The sequence below is a fragment of the Empidonax traillii genome, unplaced genomic scaffold (assembly GCF_003031625.1).
Source record: "Empidonax traillii isolate 1590-97213 ecotype Southwest subspecies unplaced genomic scaffold, ASM303162v1 scaffold1676:size78556, whole genome shotgun sequence".
Lineage (NCBI taxonomy): Eukaryota > Metazoa > Chordata > Aves > Passeriformes > Tyrannidae > Empidonax > Empidonax traillii.
In genome coordinates this window covers 33,319-47,971 of record NW_020956869.1, presented here as the reverse complement: position 1 = coordinate 47,971, position 14,653 = coordinate 33,319, and the positions used below count along the sequence as shown (strand labels likewise).

Sequence of the window (14,653 nt, the reverse complement as noted above, 5' to 3'; positions counted from 1 at the left end):
CTGCTCTGTGCATGCTGATGGGCCGTGGAGTGTTACATAAAGTGTGCAGATCCAACTTTTTAGCTGTCTTGCAATCTTGTTGTTCTTCCAGGAGGAAAACACGGCCCAAGCTCTGCCCTGGGTACTGTGTGAGCTCAGACACAATCTGGGGGAACACATGGCTCTGAAATTTGGGTAGTAAATAGTTAGGAAGATACACACTGATGGGAATTTCGTGGATGGCCTCAGTTTCTGTGGGCAGTTTTGGGCACTGCAACATAAGGAGTGTATTTAACTATTAGACAGCAGCCAAAGGAAGACTCCAAAGATGATGAAAGGTCTGGAGGGGAAGCCACACAAGGAGTGGCTGAGATCACTTGGTCTGTTCAGCCTGGAGGAGACTGAGGGAAGACCTCACAGCATCTGCATCCCCCTCCTGAGGGGAAGAGGAGGGGCAGGCACTGATCTCTTCTCTGTGGTTACCAGCGTCAGGACCCGAGGGAGCGGCCTGAGGCTGTGTCAGGGGACGTTCAAGCTGGATATTCTGAAAAAGATTCTTCCCTGAGAAGGTGATTGAGACTAGAACAGGCTCCCCAGGGTAGAGGTCACAGCACCAAGTTCTGCCAGAGTTCCAGAAGCATTTGGAAAATGCTGTGAGGCATGTGGTGTGATTATGGGGTTGTCCTATGCAGAACCAGGAACTGAACTCGATGATCCAGCTGAGGATATTCTGTGATTCTTAGTAGGAAGAATAGTGGCAGGTTGTGAATAACCTGCAGTGGTTGGGGTCTTGCTACCCCTTCTGCTTCTTTCTCCTGGTTACCCTGAGCTAGGGAACATATCTTTTGTGGTCTCTGGGTGTATACAATCTGAAACTGAACCAAACTTTACTCTTTTATCACTTTTTTTTCCCCCTACTTAGACCTTGGGCAAAGATCCCCAATGTTTGTATGCAGTACAAGGTATATTTTCTAGGAAGTGTTGTGAACAGCTTAGTTAGTGGTGCAAGGAAGGAATTTTGCTTCTGGCTCCCAGGAGCTGTAGAAATCTCCTCTTCTTGGCACAGAAAGCCCAGCAGGCCTGAAATCTCCCTTCGGGCTCAGTGTGGTTATCAGGCGAAGTCCCGCACAGATCACCGAGGAACACCCAATTACAGCACAATTTCCCTAATTCTGTCAAAAGTAATTTATCCAATGGCTTGGCCAGCAGTGTAATTACATTTTGAGATTGACATTAGGTAATCTGAGCAGACAGGTAGAACAAATTAGAGGAATAACGTGGTGGCGTGGGGTAGGCTTGCAGAGCGTCTCTTGCTGCTCCTTCATTTCTCCTCTGACTGTGTGAACGCCTCTCTGAGTTGCCCTGGACCCTTCCAGCATCATATTTTGCTTTGCACTACCCAGCTTTCATCAGGTGTCATTTGGCAAGGGCTTGTTGGGGCTCCTCAAAACATAATCTGCAGGGAGACAGGGGCAGCCAGCTTGTTACCTTGGTGATTTTTGTTGGCTTTTTTAATTTTATTTTTTTTTAAATGATGGACTTCTCTCTGGCTCCCCTGGCTCTGCACCTCGGTGCCTGATTCTGCACTGAGAGCATAATCCTTCATCACCACAGAAATTGCAATTCCTCAATTTGAGGAATTACTCCGGAGTCTGCCAGAGTGGAAAGTTCCTTCTGGAAATTGTACGTTGATAATTTTGGTGTGGATTGTGTTCTGCAATGATCCCTATTCTGATTTTTTTTTTTCCCTTTTCTTTCTTGCACCCTTATTTTAACTCTGAATGCAGTTTGTGTTGAGAAGGAATTGCTGCCCTTCTGTGCAAGGTGCACTTGTCATACCTGTCCTGTCTTATTGTACTTGGACATTTGCAAGATACTTAAGGTTTATGTTTTTTTTTTTTTTTATTAAAAAGGAGTTATTTTGTACAAAATTAGAAATTTGTGTGACACAATTAACTGGATTTTTTTGTTTCTCTGTTATCAGACTGGCACATCTTAACATACTGTAAGGGCAAATGAAGTGTCTGTTGTAAGATGTGTAGCTACTGAACTTAATATTTCAATTCTGCTTTGCATTCTCTGCTTTGCGTTTGGCAGTGTAACAGAAGAGGTCATCAGTGCATGGATCCTTGTGCTTGCAGTAAAAATAAAATCCTTTATTCAAAATGTAGAGGATTGACTCCCAAAAAACAAAACCGCCCCCCCCCCCAAAAAAAACCCAAAACAACTTGCCATGAAGATACTGGCCACTGAGAAAAAGGAGAGAATAAAAACATGCCATTAGGTATTCAAAAACATTAACCACAGTTTGCCTTAAGCATTGTCATTGTCGTTCATGTTCTCTTCTGTTGAAAAACTTTTATTTATCTAATGTGTTGACTTTATGCCTGGGAATTATAGTTTTTGTTGATGATATATATGAATTTCATGAAATCTACCAGTAATAGGCATATTTGCAGGCAACAGCCCCATGTGAGACTTCGGCGCTCCATTTAAAAATAAAAACTAAAAATCAAATAATTGCAGAATATGATAGCACAGCAATTTACATGTGGTGTAAATTTGGTTAGATGCAGTTCCTTTTACTGTTGAATCCTAACTCTGGCTCCAGGTTGTTCATAATGTGATGTTTACCTGCCTGCTGTCCCGTGGCGTGGAGTTTGTAAGAGAATGGGCTCGGGATTTAAATACTGGGCTCCTAAATACAGCAGTGCCTCTTCTCTTCGTGTGGAGATCTCTCAGAGTAAAGCAGCATTGTAGTCAAAGATCATGACCATCCCTCCAGCTCCACTGACACTGGTTTTGGGGATCTTAACATCTGTTGTCTAACTCTTCCCAATAATTTTGGCGTAGGGCCGTGCTCTGTGCTGAGCAGAAACATAGTGCGAGACACAAATAATCTGTAATTCTGAGCCCCACATCTGACTCTTGGAAGTGCTGTTAGGGGCTTGCTATGCTCTTTTTGTTGTTGTTGTTGTTGTTATTCCACTTATTCTTAAAATAAATTAACTTTGCTTCAATCCATCTGTGCTGGAAATGTCCACAAAACTTCCTCCAGCGTGGACAGAACAGCACGCTCTGCGTTTGCACCGACAGCTGGTCCTCGAAATTTGCCTTCTCATTCAGTGCTTTTGAGTTTTGAAATCAAAATACGAAGTCTGCTCCCGACAGCTGGCCGGGCATTCTCTGGTGGTAACTTTGGAATTTCTGGAGTCAATGGATGTGGCTGGATGGGGCGTGGAGGGGCTTTTAAGCGGTTCTGCTGACATTGGAGCTGCTGGTGCACAGGGGTTCACTTTAACATAATACAAAACCAGTCAGTAACTACTAGTCTTGCACTGAAAGATCATCCTGTTTGACTCACTTTTGTAGTAGGAATTGTTTGTTTTCCCAAAATACTAGCCAGGTTCTTTCAAAGGGACGGTCAGATGGTGGGGATAAAAATTGCGTCTTCAGAGACACGATTGCATAAATACATTTTTCTACTGAAGGTCAACAGATGTTTAGCTCTTCCTTAACACCAGGGTTTTTTTTTTGCAAAGACCCAACTGAAGGTGGAGAGGGAGAAATCCAGCTTGGTTTCCGAGTGGCACATGTTCACAACAACGTGAACTCCTGCAGAGAGCCCTCAAAACCAATCCTGCCAGAAGGCCAAGGAGTAATTTGTACAGAACTGAGCAGAGACTCCGCTGCTTCAAGTGATCCCAGCTGGGACCTGGGCAGAACATGTTCTGTCGTTGGACGTTGGTTCTGTGATTCAGCAAAATGCCCTGGTCCTTTTGCAAGCGCTGCAGTTCAGGGTTCCTTAAAAATAAGGGAAAGAAATTCCTCTTTTATTTGCAGCGTATCAGCATTTTATAAGACGGTGTTTTCAAAGGCTTTTATGTGTTCAGCACACTGGCAACCTTTCATGTGTTACATGGTCAGTCCCTGGTGTCTGAACCCTGTAATTAGGCATCTGTCAACCTTCTAACCATGTCATCATGTCTAGGCTGGCATTCTTTTCCATGTGTTCCAAGTATTTTATCTTTAAATCTCCCTATTCCAACTGTATAGGGCTTATTCTCATTAATTTGCAATGTAATTATTCGTAATAATAATAATAATATTCTACAATATTGTTTTGAAGCTTTTAAAAAAAGGATTTTTATAAATATCATCAGTATATCTGGTCTAATAAATCAGAGTGTGGGTAATGCCTTGGCTTTGGTTTGTTCAGTTGAAAATTGGAAGTCTGGCTCTTGGTAAGTGGTGGGAATGTTCTTATACTAGTTAGTGCCTCAGAAGAGGAAAACTATCCTTCATCCCTGGATTTAATGATGGTTCACCTTCTATTGGGGTGGCTGTTCCAGTCTTGTTAATCATGCCAAGCTTCTCTGATTTATGTTTAGTGTAACACTTTCTTGGTGTAAGGCTTGTTATCTGTTCAAAAACACTGTGGTCCAAGGGTGGGTACAAAATTACTGGATGGATTTGAATGACTTACCCTTATTTTGCTACTGCTCAAAAATCTGGTCCAGCAGTGCTTCTCTCCAGAACGGTGTGGGATACGGTTTATTTTATTTTTAAAATTGTGTGAAACTTGATGACAAAATGAAACTCAGTAGTAAGTTTTAAAATCCAGTTCAATTCTCAACCAGTGTCACTGTCAAATTCTTGTAATGGCATCTGATTGATTCTGGTAGAAGTGGAATAAAAATGACAGGGTGATGTGCTCTGCTGGATGGACAGGTGTATTTACAGTCGAGCATCTATTTCAATACAGGGATGAAATCTGGGGAACTGGTTGGTTTCCGTGTTGCTCTGTGTCTAAATTTGGTGTTTTTCTTACACTTGAGCAAAGAAGAGAGTAAAATATTTTTCCCGTTTGTTGCTTTGGTACACAGATACTGTTAAAACTAATTGGCTTTATTGTTTGAATACCAGATCTATGCAAAGAAACAATGTTCTAATGTGCATAACCCTGCTGGATTCAAGGCATCAAAGGAAACAGCATCCTGCCTGGTTCCTTGGTACACTGCCCTGCTTTTTGCTCTGGCAGACTCAGCTTTATTTTCTCTGCAACAGCTTTTTGGGCTAATGTGGGTAAAGAGCTGGTGAAACGTGATGGAGCATCAGGCCCAGATCTGAACATGGTGGCAGCTGCCAGAGGGTCACTCTGAGTCCCCGTGGCCTGGGCTGAGACACATGGTGAGGTGATTTTTCTCAGGGGAAAATAAGTCCCAGGGACTTATCCTGTAGAGGTATTAACTCAGCACAAGGAATTGACCTCTTGCTCTTTAGAAGGAATATCAGGTCTCTGGGTAATAGTGCTGTTTGCTTCCACTAACAAGGAGCTTGGTTTAAAGTCTTCTCACTTGGTGTTCCCATGTGGACCTACATCAAGGAGCCTTCCTTGAGAAAACTACCGAGCTAAAATGGAAATAGTATGTGCTGGGGAGTGGTGGTGGGAATAGCAGGGCTGTAAAGATATTCATAATGGCCTGTGTTTAAATAACACGCTGCAGCATCTTTGGACAGATGCATATTGTGGGTAATAAAGCAAACACATGAGGTTAACTGCTGGAGGTGGAGGTTATATGCCAACGAAGCAAACCCTTCAGTCCTTCCTGTAACTTATTTGCATGGCACAGCCTGACGGATGCAATCCTGCTGCGTCGCTGCCCTCGGGTGCAGAGGTTCATCTTTGAGGTTTAAAGGGAAGAAAAGTGTTCCTGCAACCGTGTGGTCCCTCTCAGGGGGCAACAGGTGATTGTGGTAGAGCCCTAGTGGGGGAAGCCTTCCTCTGCTATGTGGCTGCCCCATCCCTGAAAGTGTCCAAGGCTAGGCTGGATGGGACTTAAAACAATCTGGTCTACCTGAAGGTGTCCTTGCCCTTGGAAGGGGGGTTGGAACAAGATGATCTTTAAGGTCCCTTCCAACCCAAATCATCCCACGATGGCAGGTACTATTCTGACGGCCATGTACTTTTACAGCACGCTGTTGTTTTGGAGTAATTTGTCTGAAGTACTTAATAGCTTGCTTCAACAAATGTGTTATTCTGCACTTGTGTTCTGCTCCAATTTTTCCACTTCTCCCTAATCTCCCACTCCCCTCGTTCTCTCGCTTTAATGTAGCCTTATTATAGTTGCATACATTTATAAACATCCAGTAACAGACACGAAATAGATACTCTTGAATATTTCCTAGCACACTATATGATTAATTCCCACCCTTTATCGTAGGGATAGCAAATAGATGGTAAATAATGGCTTGTTGATGGCACACTCTTGTGTGCACGTTTGCAGGGAGACACAGTGCAGACATCCAGACTTGTACAGGTGCTCATGCTCCAGACAGGAACAACCGCTTTAATTGCTCACTCCCCTTCATTCATCTTCCTTAAGATACTGAATCAAAATCCCGTTCCTCTGCTAATCTCCCTACACATCATCTATTAGATGTTGTAACGGCTCCATAACTTCTACCAGAACCAAGAGATCGTCAGACGCTTGTAATCAAAGCGCTGTTTCATTCCATTTGGCTGCACAGCCACGGAGCTCTGAGCAGGTTATTGGGAGGCAAACGGGGAGCAGCAAGAAAACCCGCTGAAAATGCACCAAGTTCAGCAGAACTACACCTTAATCCAGAGCTGTGAGGGGTGAAATGCACCTCTCAGTGAATAATCTGCAGTCCCGTTACGGCTGAGCCGTGAACTGAATGGTTGATGACGTACAGGCCAGATTATTCCGTTTACTTTTTGTGCCATATATCCAAAAGTTGACACTTAATTATGTTGTCCCACAGTAGATCAAATTTTACAACAACCACAAAAGATTAAAATGGTTTTATACCGGGCACATTCAGAGGATAAACAGCGCTGTGTTATAGGAGGGAACGGCAGTCAGCTGTGTTTGCCATCTGGGAGAGGAGCACTGGAGAGCTATTAATATGTAAACCTTTTAGATTTTTTTTTTTTATTTTTTTTTTTTTTTAGAATCGGTAGCATTCCTAAAGAACTGGTGGAACCTCTGTAGTAAATTTTGATGTCGAAGGATGCTGCAAATAGTATTACAGCAACAATTAACACAGGCAGAACTATAATCTCATCTGCTTTTAAGGTTTCTTCTTCAGACACTAGAGCAGAGAGAGTAAAAAGATCAGATCAGGTTGCCTGTAGGGCAGTAAATCCACTGTGTTGCATAAACACTCCACTTGACACAGAAGAGGACAGTGCAGACTCTCCTTCTATCTCAGCAGAGCTTATCCATATTTATTTCAGCTAATCTTTTGATTCAGTGTGGTAATCACTTAAATATCCTAATTGGCTAATTTTATTATTGCTTTCACTGCTAATGTGCTAATTGTTTTATTTCTGGGAAAGTTGTTAAAAATGCTACTCGATATTGATTTATTTATCTTCTGCTCCATTTATTTTTATTACAATATGGCTTGATTTAATTCTGTGTTTCAGGAAATCATTATCATGCATAAGCATATTAGTGAAGAAGGGTAGGGGCAGAATAAAAAATGGGAGAGGTGCCATTATACAGGAGAGAGATAAACACAAGGTAGAAGATTTGTGTTTAAATGAATTTGTTGTGTGGTCAGGACATGTCTGGCTGCACCTCATTCATCTAGTTTCCCCTGCAACAAAACACAAAAATAAAAAGCCAATCAGTACCAACTCTCCAGGGTTTTACTGTCCTGGTTTCTGGTCAACAAGGCCCCATTGCCTCTTTACTTTCCTGAAAGCATCAGCCCTTTGAAAAGGCTCATATAGCTGTGCCTAATTGCTGAGACTGTCTTTCTGCAGAGCCCTGAGCTATGGCAGGGAATGAGCTCCCCAGAGCCAGGATGCTTTCCTTTGGGGGAAAGCAGGGGAGGAACAGCTTCTCATCATGATGATAACCAGGTGAAGGTACAGAAGCTTCTAAGTCCCGTCTAGGGAGTCCAGCTCCCTGCATTAGGCAGAAATTCACATAATGCTGCTTCATCAGGCTGTTTGCTGTGTTTTGGGTGTGCTAATTATTGTGATGGCTGTGTTAGTTGCTCCACAGGCTGGTTGCTGGCACTTTTGGGGGGTGGAAAACAAGTTAATTCTAAAGATAAGCTCCAGAAAATAAGGTAATGCTTTGCCTAAAATCGAGCCCATGCTGACTTGTAGGTCTGCAGCATCTCCCACCTTTTGCGTTTACTGGGTCAAAACTGGGAGTGAGACTCAGGGTTTTGTCTCATCAGTTGTAGCCAATTCTGGAAACTCTGTCCAGACATCCAGCTCACATTATTTGTGGAAGGTGCATAGGTTTCTCTTGGTTCAGAGCTGTTAGTGACTATGGAGGTGGTTAATGGCTCGTTCTTTTCTCCTTCTGATATGGAAAAAAAAAAAAAAAAGAGTGTTTAGACCTCCATAATTACTCTGTGTTTTGCTGCAGCACATCGTGAACTCTACACATGCCTAATTTCTAAGTAATCCAAATCTTTGGGTTTTGAACTTACCTTTTAGTCATGGAAATAAGGAAGGAATTTGAATTCTGTGAAACCACGAAACCATTAAAGAATCAAATACAGTGTTTGGAAGGGTCAGCTGGATAAAAACTAGACTTGAATATCCAAATAGAACTGAACGCTCTTCTCAAGCAATTTCTTTATTAAAGAGTTATCAAAATGGGGAAAAAAAGCTTGTCTCTTTTATGTGAAGATGTATTTGGCACTTTTATAATTTATTGGTTAAAAAATAAGCTTTTAAAATGCACTGCCTGTTTTCTCATCATACACATTCCCTTTACGCGACCTTAGTGGTGCCTCATTGACTTTCTTGCAGTCAATGGACTTTCTCTGTCATCTCTGATGGATCTCTTAAAATCCTAAGACCTTCTGTGATCTTTTTAAGGGGTGTTGGGTTCATTCTCTGAACCCCCCTCTGTCAGAAGTCCTCTTCAGCATTAAAACACAGTGTTAGGTTTTCCTAGAAATCCAGGAGGCTTGGGGTGAGACGTTCTCAGGGTAAAATAAATTGCTCTCTATCTTCATAACGGTATCAAGCACGCTTCTCTAAGTTGTTTTTCTGTATTGTTGTGCCTTTTAGTGAAACACGTGGTTCCTACAGTTTCGGATTAAAGAATTTGGGCAGGGACGCAAAAGAGTTTGCTCCTAAGGCTCTGTCTCTTTGTGAAACCTTTCTGTGGCTTTTTGGCAAGACTTTAAACCTGTGAAAAAGGGTACTGCTAGTTGAGAGATTTTCAAGCAAGGCTGGGTGCTAACCCAGGACTTTGCTGAATTTTACAGAACCTTCTACTTTGCCTTCCCCTTTCTGTATTGCAGTATAAGAAATCTTTGCTTCCATAGGAGCAGACCCCGACTTTATTTCCACTCAGGGCTATATGCTTTATGTGTGTTATCTATTCCTAATGTGAAGTTTCAACAGTATGCACAGCTTATATCCACAGTAGCCATCTATCACTTGAAAGAAGGCTTTAATTAACAGAACCCTAATTTTAATGAGGTACTGAGCTATGATCTTGTAAATTCTGCGGCACAGAGAATCACTTAGTTCAGGTTCACTTGTAACAATCCTCAGCAGCACGGTGTGTTTTATGACTTATTTAAGAGATTTTGATGTTAATCTAGGAGCCCTTTCTGGAGTAACAGCGTTCTTTACCTTGTAAGCATATTTTGAATTAACTATGTTATGTTTTTGAAGCAATGATACTCCTACTTGCTTTTCTGATCAAAAATTTCTGGTATGTCTGAACTATTCACCCTGGGCCTCCAAGGGGATTCACTGCTCTCCAAGTCCTTTCCGAAAAAGCTTCTTTGCTGCAGTACCTAGGCCAAGGGTAGGTGTTATTTTCACAGAAACCACTCGTGTTTCACAACTGCAGCAAAGTAAACAGGTTGTGCCTCCTCCCCGAGGTCCTTCCCTTCCGTCTGCAGGAACAAGTGCAGGGCAGGAGGAAAGGGCAGCTCTGGGTGTCGTGGTTGATGCCCTGGCTGTGAGGTGCACTGATTTAAACACCCTGGGCCTGGAACAAGACCAGAAGGTGGGAAGTGAGGCAGGGAGGGTTCGGTGCCAGCTTCCTGTACCCTCCCATCTAAGCCAGCCCATCACCCATCCTCGACTGATGGGAAGCGACAGCGGCACCTTGAGCTGCTTTAACCTGCGATGAGCCCTCCCCGCTCCCTGGGGGCAACTCCAGCATGCTGGAGACATTCCTATCTTACGAGATCCCTTTCCCTGAAAGTGCAGCGTGGGGTGAAGATGGTGGCTCTGCAGCAGTGTGAAAAATGTTCCCTTGGTGGGAGGGGTGGCCCTGGGGGGCAGCAGTGCCTGCTGCTTTCCCTGCTGCTTCCCAGGGCCCTCGCCACGCAGAGCACGTAGGGCAGTTTAAGAATGAATCCCTGTGCGGGTTATTTTATTCCCTCTTTTGAAGTGTTGTCGTTTACAAGAAGCCATTCAGGTTGTTGTGAATGTTTTTGGTTTTTTTTAATGGGGACATTACAAAGACAGGGCTCCCCCACGGAACCAAGAACCAGAAATGCTAAAGTAATTCCCTGACAATGGAAAAAGAAGGCTGTTCTGGCAGATTTTGGGCACTAAACACACAATTGCTTATCCATAGCAAAATAGGAAGTTCATAAGGCACAAAGCTGCGGGCACACTTTAGCAGATATTGCAATTACACTTGAATCTAAACTTTTAATTATTTCATTCTGAATAATCCAAATGGCCCAGTATTAACTATTTTTTTTTTAAACAATTATGGACCTCTAGTAGTTGTGTTTGTTTGTTTTGTTTTGTTTTTTTTTTTTTTTTAAAGACTGAATAGAATCAAGGAATGGCTTGGGTTAGAAGGGACCTTAAAGACCACTTAGTTCCAACCCCCCTGCTGTGGGCAGGGACATCTCCCACTAGACCAGGTTTCTCAGAGCCCCATCCAACCTCGCCTTGAACTTCCAAGGATAGGGCATCCCCACAGTTCTGTGGGCAACGTGTTCCAGTGCCTCACCACCCTCACAGTAAAGACTTTCTTTCTAATCTAAACCTCTCCTCTCAGTTTGAAGCCACTCTCCCTTGTCCTATCACTCCATACCTTCATGTAGCCCCCTTGGGATGCAAGCCAGGACATGGTTGGCTTCCTGGGCTGTGAGTGCACATTGCGGGCTCGTGTTGAATTTGCTCATCCAACAGCATCCCCAATTCCTTCTGCTCAGGGCTGCTCTCAATCCATTCTCTGCTCAGCCTCGTGCTGGGAACATGCCGACCCATGTGCAGGAAATAAATACTATGTTTTTAGCAAATTGATGTGTTACTTAATATCGTGGTGATTTACCATTCATTTCCGCAAGCACATAACATTATATACATGTCTGTCTCACCAGCATTCCCACTCCAAGTGTGGATTTTTGTTGGCATTTTTTAGAAAATGTGCATTTCATAACATTTGAGTTCAGCATAATTGTTCAACTTCCCCATCAACCTCTATTTCACACTATCTAGAAGCTCCACTTCCATAATTTAACTGATCCTTTTGTTCAAGTTATTAGTAAATTGTTTTGTACTAACATCAGCAAACGATGAGAATGATTTTTGTTTGAAACGAAGTAGTCTTCCTATTTAAGGACTGGTAAAAGAAAGCTTAAATCAGCATTCAAGTTACTATTCAGACTGTTTATTTTAACTGATGGTGCATTTTCATTGTCTTGTCCCACTCCTGTTGTGATGAGAATGTAGAATTAGACCTGGTATCTGTGGTTCGTATCACAAATAAATGTAATTCTACCCCACTCTTGTTCATCAACTGATAATTGAAAACATCAGCAATGGTTTCCATTTTAGTCTCAAGCTCCAGCAGTTTTGTTTGTGGATTGGTGGGGGTTTTTTTTGTTTGTTTGGGTTTTTTTGTTGTTTCTTTTTCCCCGCCAGATTTTACAGAAGCGGATGTGCGCTTACTTTGGCAATCCCATTTCAAGGGGTGTGATTGGGATCTTCTTTTTGGGAGAGTCAGTGTGTTCTTTGTGGACCTGAACCCCCGTTGAACACTTAGAGCCACTCAACTAGTTTTTACAATCTGTTGTCCTGTAAAGTAATAAATGGCCCAAATTTTCTACACACTAATTAAAATTCCATTTCTCATGAATTCCTTAATCGAGAGCAAGTCATTATGTGCTTTGTTGATTCTTAAGTGCAAAGATAATTGCAATGGGCAGCATGAAAGTGGTTTGATTATTGCCTGTCGACTCTTGTGAATTCTAATAGGTCTAATTGCATAGCATCAATTCATCATCTCAGCATCACTTTTTATTATTAGCTCTCTGAATTGTAATGTGCTCATAAAGAAGTGTAGTAGTATATCAAGGCTGACATGGTACCTGGCCTATTGTAATTTTCCCTCCTTACCTAATGTTACTATTGAAATTAGAAGTTTATTATATGGTCCCCCTTTCCAGAAACTGTTTTAAAATTTGTCTCCATGAAGAAAAGGATACTGTCTTCCTCTGAATTTGCATTTCTAATTTTTCTGCTAAATGATAGTCCTATTTTTTTTTTTTTTTTAACTTTTCTAAATCATTCCCATAAATCCTGGCTGTAATGTGTTGGCTGAGAAACATCCATCAAAAGCTTTATGGCAGGGTTCTTTGTTATTGCTGAACGTTAGTTAGATGATGGGGACTCTAATGAGGTTGAAGTTCCCAACAAAACTTTTATTGAGTGCGAAGCGGGGAGGAAAGAGATATTTGGATAGATTAAGATTTCATCATTCTGTGGGAATTTGGGAAGGGGGATTGGTTTTGTGGGGCGTCTTTTTTTTTTTTTTTTTTTTTTTTTTTTTTTTTTTTTTTTTTTTTTTTTTTTTTTTTTTTTTTTTTAAATTTTTTTTGGCCTTTGCTTTTTTCCTCTAAATCAAAGGGTACCAGCATAGAAAATCTTGAAAGTATCTAAGGATAACTATAGAGGGAAAGCCCAGTATTATTTTGACTAAAGGTTGTGGGTTTCTGGATTAGTAATCTTTCATAGCATCTCTGAAGGATAAAGTTTCTACTGAGCCAAATATTTAAATAAAAAAACATGAACGCTGTCAGCACAAACACGGGATGAAAAGGTCTCCTCTTGAGTTTCCTCAAAAATGACATGATGCCTTTGTGCTTACGCTAAAGCTTTGCCTTCTCCTAAAACTTCACAAGCATAGTGAGATCCTCACCCCAGATTCCTCGTCCTCGGCCTTTTTCCATCTGCTGCTGCAGCACTGGTACTGTCTGCAGACTCCTCAAGGCACCAACAGTGCTGCAAAGTGATCTTCCAAGGGTGGGTTTTAACACTTGGCTGTGGAAATGACATTAATGAAGCAATTGGATTTACTTTTTCCAACGTGTTGCCCTCATCAAAGGGTCCATGTTGAGAACCTGTGTATAAGGTCGGGATTTTTGCCATGGTTAGTGGTCAAGCATTTTGGCTCCCTTTGAAATAAAGATGGGGCAGTGGTTTCACAGGAACCTGTGCAAGGCACACGTCTGTGTTCTGGTTTTTCTTTCCTGCTGCCTCTCCCGACGTGTCTTTGCTCGCTTGGCTGTTTCGTGTTGCTCAGCTGGCAAGGTCAGCCAAGTGGTTTGCTGCTTCATGTCCTCCGATTCCAGCTCTTTGTGAACAATAAGAGCTGACATTATTCTTGAAGCAATTGCTTTCATTCTGAAAATACCACTCTGTCTTTCCAACAAGCCCACATAAGGGGGGTCGGCGCTGTGAAGTACAGCTTTAGATGCGGACTTCTAAAAATTCCACCTCATCCTCAAGCCGGCATTCAAGTGGATAATGTGATTTTGCAGACATTTCTCCTTTCCCTGGAGAGACGGTGCATTTGGGCTTGCGGGCTCGGCGGGTGGCAAAATAACCGTTTCACTTCGGCAGCCAGAGCAGTAAAATTTACAAATATTTTTCTCAGTGTGGTTCCTCAGAAACGGAGCAGTTCCCCTCAGCAAGGGACGGCCTTGTGCTGGGAAATGGCATCTTGTTCTGACGCTGGGCGCCCTCGTGAGCTTTGCCGTCTCCAGATTAGGGGTTTTTTTCAAAGGTATTGCTGCATTTACAGGTTACTGCTGCCTCTTGTAGCCCCGCCCTTTCTGGTTCCCAGTTCCTAAACACCGATATCCTGCTTGAGCAGCCTGAGTTGGAAGTTCACCGTTTGGGTTATTGTGAAAGGCTCGTGACAGGTCGGTGGGATGCTGCGATGTAACTGAGAGCGCGAGTTGGTTTTATTTACATCTGCCTTTCGTCTGCAGAAAGTGGGAGCTCAAGACTGTCCTTCAGCAGCTCTTTTAGCTCGTTACATGACTTTCCAGAAGGTTGTTTAAGTACGTTTTTCTCAGCTGAGCTGAACAAGAGGTGACACCAGTGTTTCTCCAAGGGCTCTTCCCAGTGACATTGATAGGGAGAACATTAGCAGTGCAGTAAGCCTTGGCAAGTTGTTAACAGTTCACTTTGCAATACAATTTTTTTCGTCTTGGGGGGAAAAAAAAAAAAAAGAAAAAGAATAGTTTCCCCGATTCTTATTTTGTAACGTTTGCTCCTGCTGCAAATTCAACTGTTTACAACTTTCACTGATGCAAAACACTCTCAAGATGTTTGTCAAAGCTTGTTTTTCACTTGGAACCACAGGAGCATTACATATTGTGCAAAATATCATGCCACAATTTTCTC

General features: G+C 42.4%; 1 long non-coding RNA gene across 1 annotated transcript in view; it reads left to right on the top strand.

Moving 5' to 3' along the window:
- Window positions 1–2,611: 2,611 nt before the first annotated feature.
- LOC114070743 overlaps window positions 2,612–14,653 on the top strand; it is a 22,481-nt gene continuing 10,439 nt past the window's right edge. Inside the window, exon 1 of the long non-coding RNA XR_003573960.1 lies at window positions 2,612–2,622. This is a non-coding gene — a long non-coding RNA (uncharacterized LOC114070743). The remainder of the gene's footprint in view (window positions 2,623–14,653) is intronic.